Genomic DNA, 13,640 nt, shown 5'->3' with positions numbered 1-13,640 from the left:
ATGCATTAAATGTAGGATTTTGCGGCAATTTGTAAATAAAGATCTATCTATGTGTGCGGGATACCGGTAATATCAGGCTGAATGTCAAACCCTGATAAAGTACGTGGCCATAGTTTAAACGCAGCAGGGATTTAGGAATCTGTGCTATTTTTATGGAGATGCGTTTCCCTTAGACTGGATATAAAAATTATGTGTCCAGCTTATGCCCAATGGACAGGCATGAATATAATTATCGAAGAAATAATTTAGTTTAAATTGATAAATACACTGAATTTTAATTAAAATATTTGCCGCTTTTTAAATTTATATTCTTCTCCAGATTGAATAGAACTGACATTTTCACATACTGTGCAATACAATTCTGCTAGTATATGTTTACATAAAAATAAGAGGGATGTGAGGTTTAAAGTTACACATTCAACCGTCTGTAATAAAAAGCGTTCCTACAGTGAATTTTTTACTTTTAATATTATGGCCATATACAGTATATGCCATTCTGAAAATGTAACAGACGAGATGTCCAAATTAATACAATCCTCAGCATATATTCACCAAGGCATTTCAATCATCCAGTCAATCATTTTAATCAGTATTTCACCAAAAATAACTGGTCAGAAGCTCACTCAGCACAAATGCTGCCATTTCTGCTCTTCTCAGTAGAAGGCCCCAGCAGTCGGGGCTCATAAAGTTCCTTCTGACGGTGTCAAGCCAGGCGCTGACCGGCGGCAACTTTTTCGTTTCTATTGGCGTTTGTTGCACTTAAAACTGTAATCTTGTTAACTTTGTATGTAAGCGATTGAAATGTATGGGCATCAAACAGTTGTGGTACTTTGGTCTGTATTATTTTACAAATACAGGTGCAGAGGAAACAAAAAAATCGACAAAAACAAAAGACTGTTACAATGAAACGCCGCTAGGAATAAACTTCATGACAGTATAAATTGCTATAATTTTTGTTTAATTTTTACCAGGATATTAAAATAATATTAAAAAGTTTTAATTTTTTGTTTTCAGTTTCACTTCACTTATTTCTAGATTTGAATTCCAAATATTTTATCTGTACACATACACAATGTACTGTTCTGCCGTGAGAGATGCAGCGTTCTATCGTGTACTCTTGTTTTGACAAATTTCGCCTGAGATTTAAATTTTGAAACAACATAACTAATTTAACACAATCGGGTTAAAGATCACGGGAACCTTACGACAAGTAGAGCAAGTCGTCTCAGAACGCCAAGAGATCGCGCTACATGGGTGGGCAGCCACTTCAGATTCAATGGGCGGCATTTGCATTAACCATCAAGACGAAGTTTTTAAAGCCTGAAGAGTCCCACGGGCGCAGTGAAACTCATTTTTGACAGTGCAAGAAAATTTAGGAACACTCTCAATCAAATACTCTGCATGACGCACAAGTTTGCTAATGAATGACTAAACTCATTTTCCTGGCAAAATAATAAAAGGGCTTTATTTTGTTCTTGATTAACCGCCATATTTAAACGTAAGACTGTTAATTTTATAAAACCACAATGGAGATTGCTTGCCGTTACAATAGAAATAATGATTTCTTGGTATATTCATTGATATAAAACTTACTGCTTATACCTCTATGGCAGACAGAATTTACTGATTTATTCCGAGAATAAACAAGGCTGTATATTACTAGTGAACCTGCTTCAAATGAATGTAAATTAGAAAATGCATCACGTTGCAGAATGCTTTCCAAATACTTTATGGTTCTAATAGTCACAGGGCCCATCACAGTGAAGCCGCTGTCCCTTCTGTGCAATCCATGATCAATAATTATAGAAGACTTCCATCAATAATGGCTTTCCTTTCCTGTAGGGCTGTATATGGAATATGGGCACCACCGAGCGAGTTTTCACAGATATTGTCAGGTATTCAGGTAATCAACAACTTTTTTTTTAATCAACGGCCTAAGCACTTAATCACGGGGCAAAGCCGAGGGTGCTGCTTACTAATTAGCTAACAGAGCCCCAAGAATCAGGACTGATTAAGATGGCAGCGACAGCTAGCTCGATGATGATACTTAATTCGCTTGTTAAATGATGATAATAACGATGATGATGACGAACAAATAGTTCCTGGCTTGTGCCATTTACTACCGTAATTGAGTATAAAACATTGATTTTCCCATTCAAAGCGATCAATCAATGAGAACATTTAATTGCACCCCTAAACTCTGCCTAAAGGTTCAGTAGACACTTCCATTTATTCGCGTCTCAGTTCTTTCATATTTCAGCAGCAGTACAACATTTTGTATTGAGGTATTAAAAGAAGAATTAAATAAGCCGTTTAGCTGCTTTCGGCTGTGAGCTCTTTGTCACAGGCTGGCGAGTACACTGATAACGCCATCGTGCTCGCCGTTAAATTGAACTGCAGCGCGGACTGAAGTTTTCCTTGGCGTTTTAAATAAAAAAAGTCTCCTAGCGAGTCCTCGGACGGCAAATCGCAGGGCAGTCCGGGCTCACGCATCGGGGCAGCCATCGTCTTCCAGCCGCAGCTCGGGCGCAAAGCCGCTTTCACCCTCCGAGTCCCACGGTGACCAATGTCACGCAGATTTGTCTGCTTTACTTTAAATATTGGGTAAATTAATTAATTAACGATCACACTTAGGAGCATTTAATGTCGTGGCCTGATAAATTAGCAAAAATAACAAGAAGTGAAAAAAGAGCGTTATATAGTTACATTAGTGACAACTCTATCTATCTAAGAGAGACGATCATTGAAATGAAAGAAAAAAAACAAAACGTGAAACTTACTGCCCGTCAGCAATTGGACAAAATACAAACTTAAACTAATAACAAAAACAATTGGAGCAGGTATTAAAGATTAATACGAGACGGCAGAAGTAAAATTCAGAAGTCCAGGAGTGAACTGAAGAGACAACGGCGGAGTCGAGGAAAGGGCCGTTAAAACACAAAGACAGAACGGGACAGAAAGAGTAACAGAAGAGCTGAGCCGGACGAGGAGCCCCCCAGAAACCTGCGGGTCAAACGGCAAAGTAAAGCGCAAGGGGAGGACAAAACGGGAGGTAGAAACATACTGGAAAAGAAAGGGCTAGGAAAATAATGAAAAACACAAAAGGTAAAAACTTATAATTAGACATAAAGGCTGTATATAAACACAAAACAGATACATGCCGTATTATTTTACATATAATATATATGAGAGAAAGAAAAAAAAGTTTAACAGTTACAGACGGATATAAAAGGAAGCGTTAAAAGTAAAGACAGCGAAGTAGGAAGGCACGCAACAAAAAGACCAAATACATTCTCCTTATGTACCCATCTGACTATGAAGAAAGAGTTCACAATTTCGTTAAGAGCCAGAATATGAAAAAAACACACGACATCAGTAAATGATATAAAATGTGGGGAGAATTAACAGAGATACTAAATGGGAAAATGATCTCCAACCTACTTCGGTGGATAGCTGTAAATATTTAATCAAGAGACCAAAACAACTTTCAGAATAGCAAATTAACTAAAATATTTCCTTACCATTCAGAGCTCATGCTTTAAATATACTGGTTAATAAAAGATTATCAATAGTAACCAGTGAACAAAAATTTGCTAGCGCGTATCAGTAAAGTATGGAGACCCTCACAATTTTCAGAGTTACAAAAATATAACCGCAGCATTTTTGTTTGATATAATTGCAAGAAAGGTTTACTGCACGTATTTTTTTTATTTTATTTTAAAAGCAAGACAACTGTGACGAGTGACACCTGAGATAGATAAATAGACAGCAGAGAATGCACTGTAAGATTGTTTGGCTGGCAGACATCACAGCCCGGATCTATATTCAGTCTAGTCCCATTATTATGAAGAATAATGTCTAATCGTCTCCAAACTCCAGGCTGCACTGGCACAAGGCACTGTCCTCCAGGACAGCAAGCCCTGCCTCAGATCGGTGGCTTTGAACGCCTCATACCCATTGCCTTTCTCATCCCTCACAGTATGGTGCTGATGACTCCAAAAAAGGGAAACACACACACACACACACACACACACACACACACACACACACACACACACACAGGTAAGCTGTTCATTTCTGCTGTCGCTGAGTGGCGAAAACAAGGAGAGAGCAGAGCGAAGGGTTAAACTGCCAAGCTGCCTATCCTCTCTCGCGCGCTCTCTGTGTTTGACTGACACACAGACACAGTAGGGGGAAAAGTGATCGAGTCAGCCTCTCTCAAGGATACCCTCGTACACATCTGAGAGCCAAAGACTAATCCGCCGGCTTTAGCAAAGTTCCTACCTCATTTGATGATGCATCTGCCTTTGGAAGATTGTTTTGTTCACTACTTCCATTGCTGAGGTGCGGAATAAAGGGCAGAGAAACTACATATCCGTTGTGCAGCGTTAGGACCGACTGAATGAGTCTGTCAGGCTGACTCTTGCTTACTGTGCCCCCTCCCTCTCTCTCTCTCTCTCTCTCTCTCTCTCTCTCCCTCTCTCTCTCTCTCTCTCTCCCTCTCTCACACACACGCACACACACACACAGCGCTGCGAACCCACTGCTTTGCCTTCAGTTCATTTCTTCACATCCCACTTTTGTGGACTGATATTCTCTAACCTTGAGGTCTGAGACTTTTGGTTTGCCAGCCTAATACAGACGTCTAGTCCTGTTGTTATGTATAAAGAAGGAGGGACATCCTTTAAGACTTTTAAATAAACAAATGCAAACATCACAAGAAAAACTGAAACATTGCATCATCCAGTTTACTTTGTAATTGAATGTTTACCTATGTGTGTGTTAACGTTTCAGATATTTTGTACAAGTTTAGCCGAAACACTCCGGGCTCTTGAACAGAGGTGAGCTGTGCCACTCGTAGTACTCACTGGCAGAGGCAATGACCCAAATCCAGCCAGCAAGTGCTTCATTATCCATCAGTCTGCAGCATTCGTGCCCAGATGAAGCCGCTGTTACAGAGCGAGTCTCGCAGAGTAGGTTATGCAAGTGCTTTATAAATGCACCCTCCCGTCCTCCCCAGCGATGAGGTTAACAACACTGCAGATGGCAATGCCAATTAAAATAAAAGAAAGTAGGTCACTGGGACTTTTACTGAAAGTATTCAAAAGACTCCGAGCCTTCCAAGAAGCAAAACTTTTCGGGTTACCTACAGATCGTTCAAAACGAATTTCATGAAAATGTAGTGTTAAAAAGATGTACTAATTTGAATCCATATTTTGTACTTCTTGAATAAATCAGGCGCTTTTGACATTTTTTTATTCTGCTATATAGACTGTCTGAGGCATTGTACTGCATTACAAAACAAACCTTTAATAGCAGTAGTTCTTTGTCTCACTTATTCGTATGACTTATTATAATAATTACAATATTAAATTATGAATATTATAATGCTTATTCATTTAGCTTGGTTTAAAATCAAACTGAGTTATTTAGATAGATAGATAGATAGATAGATAGATAGATAGATAGATAGATAGATAGATAGATACATACTTTATTAATCCCAAGGGGAAATTTATTTAACCAAACTTTGTACAATTACAGAAGTCCAAGTCAGCCACCAGCTAAAATAACACCCAGAAAATATATTGCCATTTATATATACAGTATATACCATTTCCTACCTGTCTGTGAGGATTCCACCAATTCTGGCTTTTTGGTAAACTGCTATTCCATCCCATTTAATCCACCTTCCCACCTTTTCGATTGTCCTAACAAAGCCTTGCAGTAGCAGAGCACAACATCGAGCACACAGGACAGATATACAGTACAGTAAAGAAGGAACAGCGTGCAAGCGTATGCAGCCATTCAGACACAAGCCCATCTACAGCACATCCAGTGCACAATGATAGCACGTCCATGCACAAACACTAGCAACTTTAGTCAATTCATAAATACCTGAAAGTAAACCAAGTTGACTTTCACCCGGAGTTAGCCATTCATTTAAAAAGTATCAAATATGCTTGAGGCTGAGTTCTAATAAATCAATCCTCAAATGCACATCTCCGAGAAATACATGCCCACCATATGCCAAGTCATCTCTGGCTTAAGCAATCAATGATCACTGCCTAGAAATGTCAAACTCCTTTAAAGAGCATAAAGAGCTGAACTAGACACGAGTTTCTTACACCGGAGGCAAGAGGACATTCATCACTCACAGGAAAACACAAAGTCTAACACCTAACTCTTTTAGTGCTTGAGGCTTCACTGCACTGTGGCAAACGTGTGATTTTAATTTTTTTTAGACAAAAGCTGCAACAGCTCAGCCACTGTCCAAAACCTTTGAAGACATATACAGTAAATTATCAGAAGAACTAAGGTCATCCATGGCTTCTGCCACTCTGAAACACTTGCTGGTTTATCAGTGGGTCCCGTTGCAGTGTTAATAAAACATGCACACTCTTAGATAATGGTTTCTCCTTCTATCTCCACACTACAGAAGTCAAACCCTTAATTAGTAACATCCGCACCCAGGCCGCAGAGTTCCCTTTTTCCTTTTCAAATGGACATGATGTACAATGAAGAAAGGGGTAATGAAAGGCAGAAGAAGACATACAGCACTTATGGGAAAACACTACTTCTACTGCTTATGAAAAGTGGCCTGGGATTTTTTTGGTTCTTTTTACATAAAGTTTATCTTTTAATTAAGACCACATTAACGAACCACCGCCTCCAAAATGTCTCCTACACATGCAAGTTTAGAACCTTTGAAAGGACACAGCTGCTCACCGGAGAGCAATGGAAACTGTCAGCCAGCATTGCTATGTCTGATTCATCCTCGCCGACCCCAGTAAGGAGATTAACATGTAAATTTTTATTTCTGTGCTGAAATAGCAATCCAGCCGGAGATTAATGCATGTATAATTGAGTGTTTAACCGATGAATGGGCTTTCACACTGAATGCATCTGTGGATCTATACTGAAGAATGTTGATTTAATGAACCTTTGGTAGTCCAATAGATTTCTTCCAAGCAGAAAGGCTATTTGTTTGATTGATAAAGTGGCCCTTTGGAATGATCTTTCCCTGGCAGCCATAAGGTTTTCTTTTTATTTATTCCTTTAGATAAACACCTAGGACTAAGAATCATGTGCTGGTTTAGCAAGTCTCAACTTCGGACACTGTTTATTTCAGACTGTGCATCCATGGGAAAAATAATGAATGATTCTATATTAATTATCTCCAATATTACAGATGCCATTTGGTTTTGTTTTTCATTTATCGTTTAACTATTTCAGGCAAGGATTCAACATACTTATAATGATTCAGTTAGTTGTTTAATAGTTTTGGTGCTGATAAATACATTGGGTCTCTGATAGCATGGCGTTTCTGTTTCTCAGAGATCAGAAAAATAGTCCAAGTTAGGGTGGTCACAACAAAAAGGGCGTCATTTGTATTCCCCACTTCTTTTTCAGTACAAGGAGTCCTTCATTAACGCACTGTATATGTTAGTCTTCACACTCTGTAAAAGGGACAAAATTATTACACAGTATATGTAGGTGCCATTATAATATAATTGAAGAGCTCAGTTCCAAAATCAGCTAAGTACAAAAGATAAACTTTGGAGATAAATAGAAAAATCTGGGTCCGTAAGCAGATTTTGAAACCAAATCTCTAAAACTATAGTGGTACACTGTTGCAATTAGCAGGTTTTGAAGCTCAAACATATTTTCAGCGCATGACCAACTGCATGGAAACTCACAATCACGTGTTCACTAAATTTTACCAAAAGGTGTAATTAGCAGATTTTGGAACTCACATCTTCAATTGGAAACAAATTCAAATAAATAATTTCTGTTAGTGTTACGTGTAGGCTTTGTCACACATTTGCACTAGAGGATCGTCTTTCAGGTTCATCTGAGGTGTGCAGTACCACTCCAGAATGAGAGGGGCGCTGTCTCTAATGGTCTTGTGTCCTTTTCCCCCCCTCACAGCATTATGAAGGTGACCACTGAGAGCAACAGCACCTGAGAAGCCCCGCCCCTTCTGGTCCAGACGGTATAAAGGCAGACGTTTGCAGAAGGTGGCCGGAGTGCTTTAGAGCTGGAGCTCCACCAAAGCTTGACGAGTTCATTGTGATGCCACTAGAGGTGATTGTCTACAGTGTATTCTTTATGTTTGAGCGCCACCTGTTGTTTGAATTAAACAGGGCAGTCTCGGTTGACACCCCAACTATTTTTGGGTTTTGTTCTGCCTTTGTCCCTCATGCCCCACTTTCTAAATTAGAACATAAAGAAAGATGACTTTGGGGTTGGATTTACACAGTCTTTGTCACACTTGGTAAACCTGAAAACAACTCATAAACAAAACCCACGAGGGAAACAAGGCAGTCGCTTGTGCACAACAGAAACAAGTGAAAAGATGCTGTCTGGTAGAGGACAGAAAAGTGGTTTTACTTGGTTAAAATATGTTTAAAATATTGTCTCCCAACAGCCACCACTGATAGATAATGGTCTTCTGCAACTCCAGGGGGCTTATCAATTCCCCCTGCATGTGACGTACCGCTAAGTGCTAGCTATAGCCACTGTCTCCCATGATGAGGTGTAGTGGGTCAAATGACAGGCGTCACATGGACAAAGACTGCTCTTGGGAGTTCCTTCATCTTTTGTACCCCAGGTCAGATTGTCAAACACGAAAATATCCCATGGGACGTTGTGCAGTCAAGACTAGAATGACAGAAACTGTGTTAAGCATACAAATATTTAGCTTTAAAGATTGTTTATTTTTTTCAAACCAAGAACACAGCACATGGATATCAGATGAAGCTACCTGATTTGTCACACTACAGAAAAGTGTAACCCACCGCACATGTAAGAGGCTTGAAGATTAAAGGTGTCGGTAAGTTCCAGCAGTTCAAATCAGATATCAGGAAGGTGGGCTTTGGTTTTCTCCTATGGAATCGATGTTCTCATTGGACTTCTATAGCTGTTCCTGGTTAATGAAATGCACTTTATATACTGTACATGTAGATTTTGCATAGTTGGGCTTGCATGAATATACTTTTTGAAATAAGGTCTTCACCTGAACAATGTCATAACCAAGACACTGTATCTCAGTATTCGGCATAAAATAGAATTTTTAGGTGCATGCAGTATGAAAGGTATTCTGGAACCTTGGTATTCTCTGAAGGCTTTTTCTTTAAATTATTCCACCGAGATTTTAATCAAGTGTGTAACCGTCTCCTAAATATATGTATTTCCAAAAGCTTTATGGGCGTCATGATCTTCAGTTGGTTTCATTATTTTGGAGTGTTTGGGCCAGTGGTCTGTTTTGTAATTTTCTTTTATTTACATTATGATTTAACAATGTTTTTATTGCATCTTTGAGGATGTAATCTAAAATTTGCATTGCTCTGGTCAGAACATAGTTGTGTGAGCACATGCATCAGTTTAGTGACATACTGTACTAGGCAAGATACTTACAAGTGAGGAATTAAAATAATTTCTAGTCAAAACTAGGTGAGAAGTCAAGCAAAATGAGACCTTTCATTGGCTAACTAGAAAGATTATAATATGAAAGCTTTCGATGCAACTTGCCTGAAGAAGAGGCCTGAGCTGCCTCAAAAGCTTGCATATTGTAATCTTTTTAGTTAGCTCAATAAAAGGTCTCATTTTGCTTGACTTCTCATTACATCCATAATGGCTAACATGGTACACCACCCTAGTACTATAGTCAGAACTTGGCATGAAAGATTCCCTTGTAGAAAGTTAACATTTTGGTTTTTCGATCATGAACATTAGTTTCCCTTTTTTGCCTATGATTCTTATCACAAAAGTTTGTACAATTGATTCTCCAATGCTGGAGTTCTCACTTCAATTTTTGGTTTCAGTGGAAAATAAACCAAAACTCCGTTGGTTATTGTAAGTGCCACTCTTGCTGGTTACAGAGTGCATTCCCACCCTTCACAAGCAGGCAAAACCACAGTAAAACGTTTGTAGCGGTCAGTCAAATTGGCTTTGACATATGGAGCTGCTGAAAACGAATCCGATGGAGATCGACTTTAGGTGAAGAAGGTTCTACATTTTTGGTGTGTACCCAGATTTAAATGGAGTTTTCATACTTATCAAAATGAACTAAATATAAGGAGAACTCCCTCACTCTTGTTCCACAGGGTACTTCTGCCTTTTTTGAGTTGTAAAAGAAGCTCCTTGACCTTATTTATGCAAAATGTGCATTTGAAAATGGAAACAACAAAAAATACTTAAACAGATGTGGAATGGTGCCACAGTGGCTGGCACTTCTGCCTCTTAGTGCCAGCTCTCTAAGTTTAATTCCTGGCATCAAAGGTACAATAGACTGACAGTTCCACCCTGTAGCTGATGTAGTAGGAACAGCCTTTTAATCTTCAGTGGAGAAAACAGATTCCAAAAATGTATAATCTAAAGAAAAAACTAAAATAGTGTATAACGCCATACAAAGAGTAACTAGATTACACCAAATATCTGGATATAAAATGAGGTGTGCGCACCCTTAAAAATTAATTGAATCTAAGCATACCAGGGAAAGTCGGCAGACTGCACACCAACATGTGCGGGGATGAAATGTAAATGTAGTCTTTTGGAGCTGTGAGGCATAAACACGAGCCACTACAAAAAAAGAACTGAATGACTCGACAGCTATGACAGATAGCAAGGCTCCAATTCTCTTTGTAGTGATAATCTAGCATCACTTTCTTATATACTGTGTATGAGCATGAGATGGATCCTTTCAGTTGATCATGCTTGTTTTGTTATCTTGGAGCCAGGTTTTGTGAATATTTCAGCAGAAGCAGAGCTTTTTAAACGTTGCCAAGGATTCTGCTTCAGCCAGGTACATTGGTAGTCTGTGCCAGGCTGCCATGACAGTTTATGTGAACAAACACTGTGGAGATTCCATTTTGAAAGCAGTTAGCCTTTATTTGCATTGGCATGATGAGTTACTATTTAACTGAACAACAGTTCTATTGGACCCATTTACTGATGTCTTTTTTTAAAGATTGGAATTAGGTCCCTGTGTAGCTGTCCTTATTCAAGACCAAAGAGATACAGTATGACGGTCGTAGCTCTAGAATACGTTTGGCTGCCCTTGTCTGCACAGATTCAATGGCTAATCTGTCCTTTTCTAGCATGGTGACCATAAATGTTATACTTCAGTTTAGTTACTGCAAAAATGCTCTTTTACTCTTATGTAACAAGGCCACAACAAAGGCTTCATTACTCTTATAAAACATCAGTAGATAGGCTATTCATCGCTGTGCTGTGTGGAATGTTAAGAGTCTTTGAAATGCTGGTAAAATTATTTGTTAATATGAAAGATTTACAGGTCTTATAATGAAGTATGCAATATCAAGAGAAATAGGTCTCACTTAATCCACTTTGAATAACCACTTTATCCATAATACAAATATACTGCAACTAGTGTGTGTATGTATGTACTGTATATACACACACACATATACAGTAATATATATATATATATATACACACACACACACATATACAGTAATATATATATATATATATATATATATATACACACACACACATATACAGTAATATATATATATATATATATATATATACACACACACACATATACAGTAATATATATATATATATATATATATATACACACACACACATATATACTAGCCATCCCTCGCGGCTTTGCCCGCGTATTAGTGAAACAGGACAGTGAGAAGGGCCCCGCCCAGCTCTCTATTCCTGACGTCACTCTTCCCTCTTCCCTTGGCCCGCAGCCTCTATCTTGGATTAACGTGACTATAACGCTCCTGCAAGTGAACTATAATTCTTAGCGCAATGAGAGAAGTCACAAAATCAACCGGAATGTTCAAGCAAATTATAGAAAAAAAAGATCTAAATCTGTTAAGTAGTTCTGTCGTTCGCTAACTAAGCGGAGTTAAGGTTACCCCCTGAGGCAGATGCGTAAGTGAGGAGGGCTCCGCTCCCCTCCCCGTAGCCCAATGAGTCTGTCTCGGATTTGCGCTAATAAATCGGTACTGCAAGTGAACTATGATACTTAGCGTGATGAGAAAGTTCAAAAAATAAACGGAATGTTCAAACAAATCATAGAAAAAAACCTGATCTAAATCCGTTAAGTAGTTCTCTTGTGAAAAATGGACAGACATACAAACGGGTCTAAAAAACTAAAATTTCACGCTTGGATCACGAAATTTTTAAAACCATTTCTTAGCGAGCACGTATGGGCCAAGGGTAACCTACATTCCAAATTTCAAGTCCCAAGTCCTCATGGTTCGGGAGATTTCATGATAAGTGAGTAAGTGGTATTTGGCTTTTATATATATATATTGTGGCGGGCCGCCAGGTCCCCTACCCGGCCGGGACACCCCTTCTGCTTATGTGCTTAGTGGCAGCCTCTCTGGTTGACGATGATGCCTCAGTTTCCCACAGGGTTTCATGAGAGATGGAGTTCTCCCCAACCCTGTGGGGACCTGGGATGGCCGCCAGGGGGCGTGGCAGAGATCGTTAAGCCCAGCTGGTCTAATCATCAGCCCCACCCAGGAGTGCGATTAGGAACAGGTGAGCAAGCACTAGGAGCACTTCCGGGAGGGCCATAAAAGGAGCCAGCAACCACCACTCAGGGCCAGAATCGGGAGGAAGAGGACGAAGTTACCTGGAAGGAGTGTTGGTGGTGCCAGAGGAGGAGTGTGGTCTGTGACTAAAGTGTTTTGGGGACTGTGTTGGGACTGTGTTGTGGCTGGAGGGATTACGGGGAAGATGTGCCCTCCAGCTGAAGAAAAATAAAAGATTTCCGTTCCTTTGACATGTGTCTCTGTGTAAGTCTGTGCTGGGTCGGGCAATATAGCGCCCATACCACAATATATATATTATATATATATATATATATATAGATATATATATATATATATATATATATATATATATAGCATGCAGAGTTTCAGCTGTTGTATTATATTCCATCGATCCTTTTTCCAAATCCGTTTTATCTAATACCGGGCTGTTGGGACCTGAAGCCTTTCCAGATAGAACTGGGAACAAGGGAGGAAACAACACTGAATGCCGTGAGAGTTCATTACAGGCCATACTCTAAGCTAACTTTCATGTATTTGGGATGTGGAAGGAAAGCAGAATATCAAGAAAGAAATCCACACAAAGATGTTGAGAATGAGTCAACTTCACCTGGGCTGGAATCATGCCACGACTGAAATGAAGGTTTCTGGTGCTAAATACTGTGCTGTCTTTTTGAGAAACATATCCTGATGTCTAAGTAATTAAAATGCTGCTCCATAAGTAAAGTTCTGTTCAAACACTTGTATTCTTTTTACAATGAGTTTGGAGCTTTACGAGGTCTGCTCAGGATGTTGAACACAAACAGGAAGAACCATCTGTGAACAAGAATACACACCAAGAGGTGCATCCAATGGCCAAGACACTGATTACATGTGCACCACAAACATTCTCACATATTGAGGCCTTGACTGCATTTTTGCAGTCTGAGTAACTGAGAAAACTCCATCAGTGAAAGCTAAGACAGAGTCTACTAAAAAGCATTCCTGTGTGAATTTGGGGAAAAACCAGAATCCTGTCACTGGAATACTGGTGAGAGTACAGTTGTCTGGGTAGTTTTATATAACGGCAGATTCTCTGGATGTGTGTTCGAC

At 39.3% G+C, this 13,640-nt stretch overlaps 1 protein-coding gene across 2 annotated transcripts in view; it reads right to left on the bottom strand.

Annotated features, from left to right (window-relative positions):
* The window catches only part of sulf2b (sulfatase 2b), a 368,243-nt gene that overhangs the window by 109,710 nt on the left and 244,893 nt on the right, over window positions 1-13,640 (bottom strand). The window contains exon 1 of one of the 2 annotated variants that reach the window (XM_028811627.2): window positions 4,285-4,442. The exons of the other annotated variant lie outside the window; for it this stretch is intronic. The gene's annotated coding sequence lies outside the window, so the exon portion shown is untranslated. Of the gene's footprint in view, window positions 1-4,284; window positions 4,443-13,640 lie in introns of those variants that run through there. 2 annotated transcript variants of the gene reach the window in all.

Source organism: Erpetoichthys calabaricus, chromosome 10 (assembly GCF_900747795.2).
Source record: "Erpetoichthys calabaricus chromosome 10, fErpCal1.3, whole genome shotgun sequence".
NCBI lineage: Eukaryota > Metazoa > Chordata > Cladistia > Polypteriformes > Polypteridae > Erpetoichthys > Erpetoichthys calabaricus.
The sequence above is the reverse complement of the archived record's forward strand: the minus strand, read 5'-3'. Positions and strand labels throughout refer to the sequence as shown.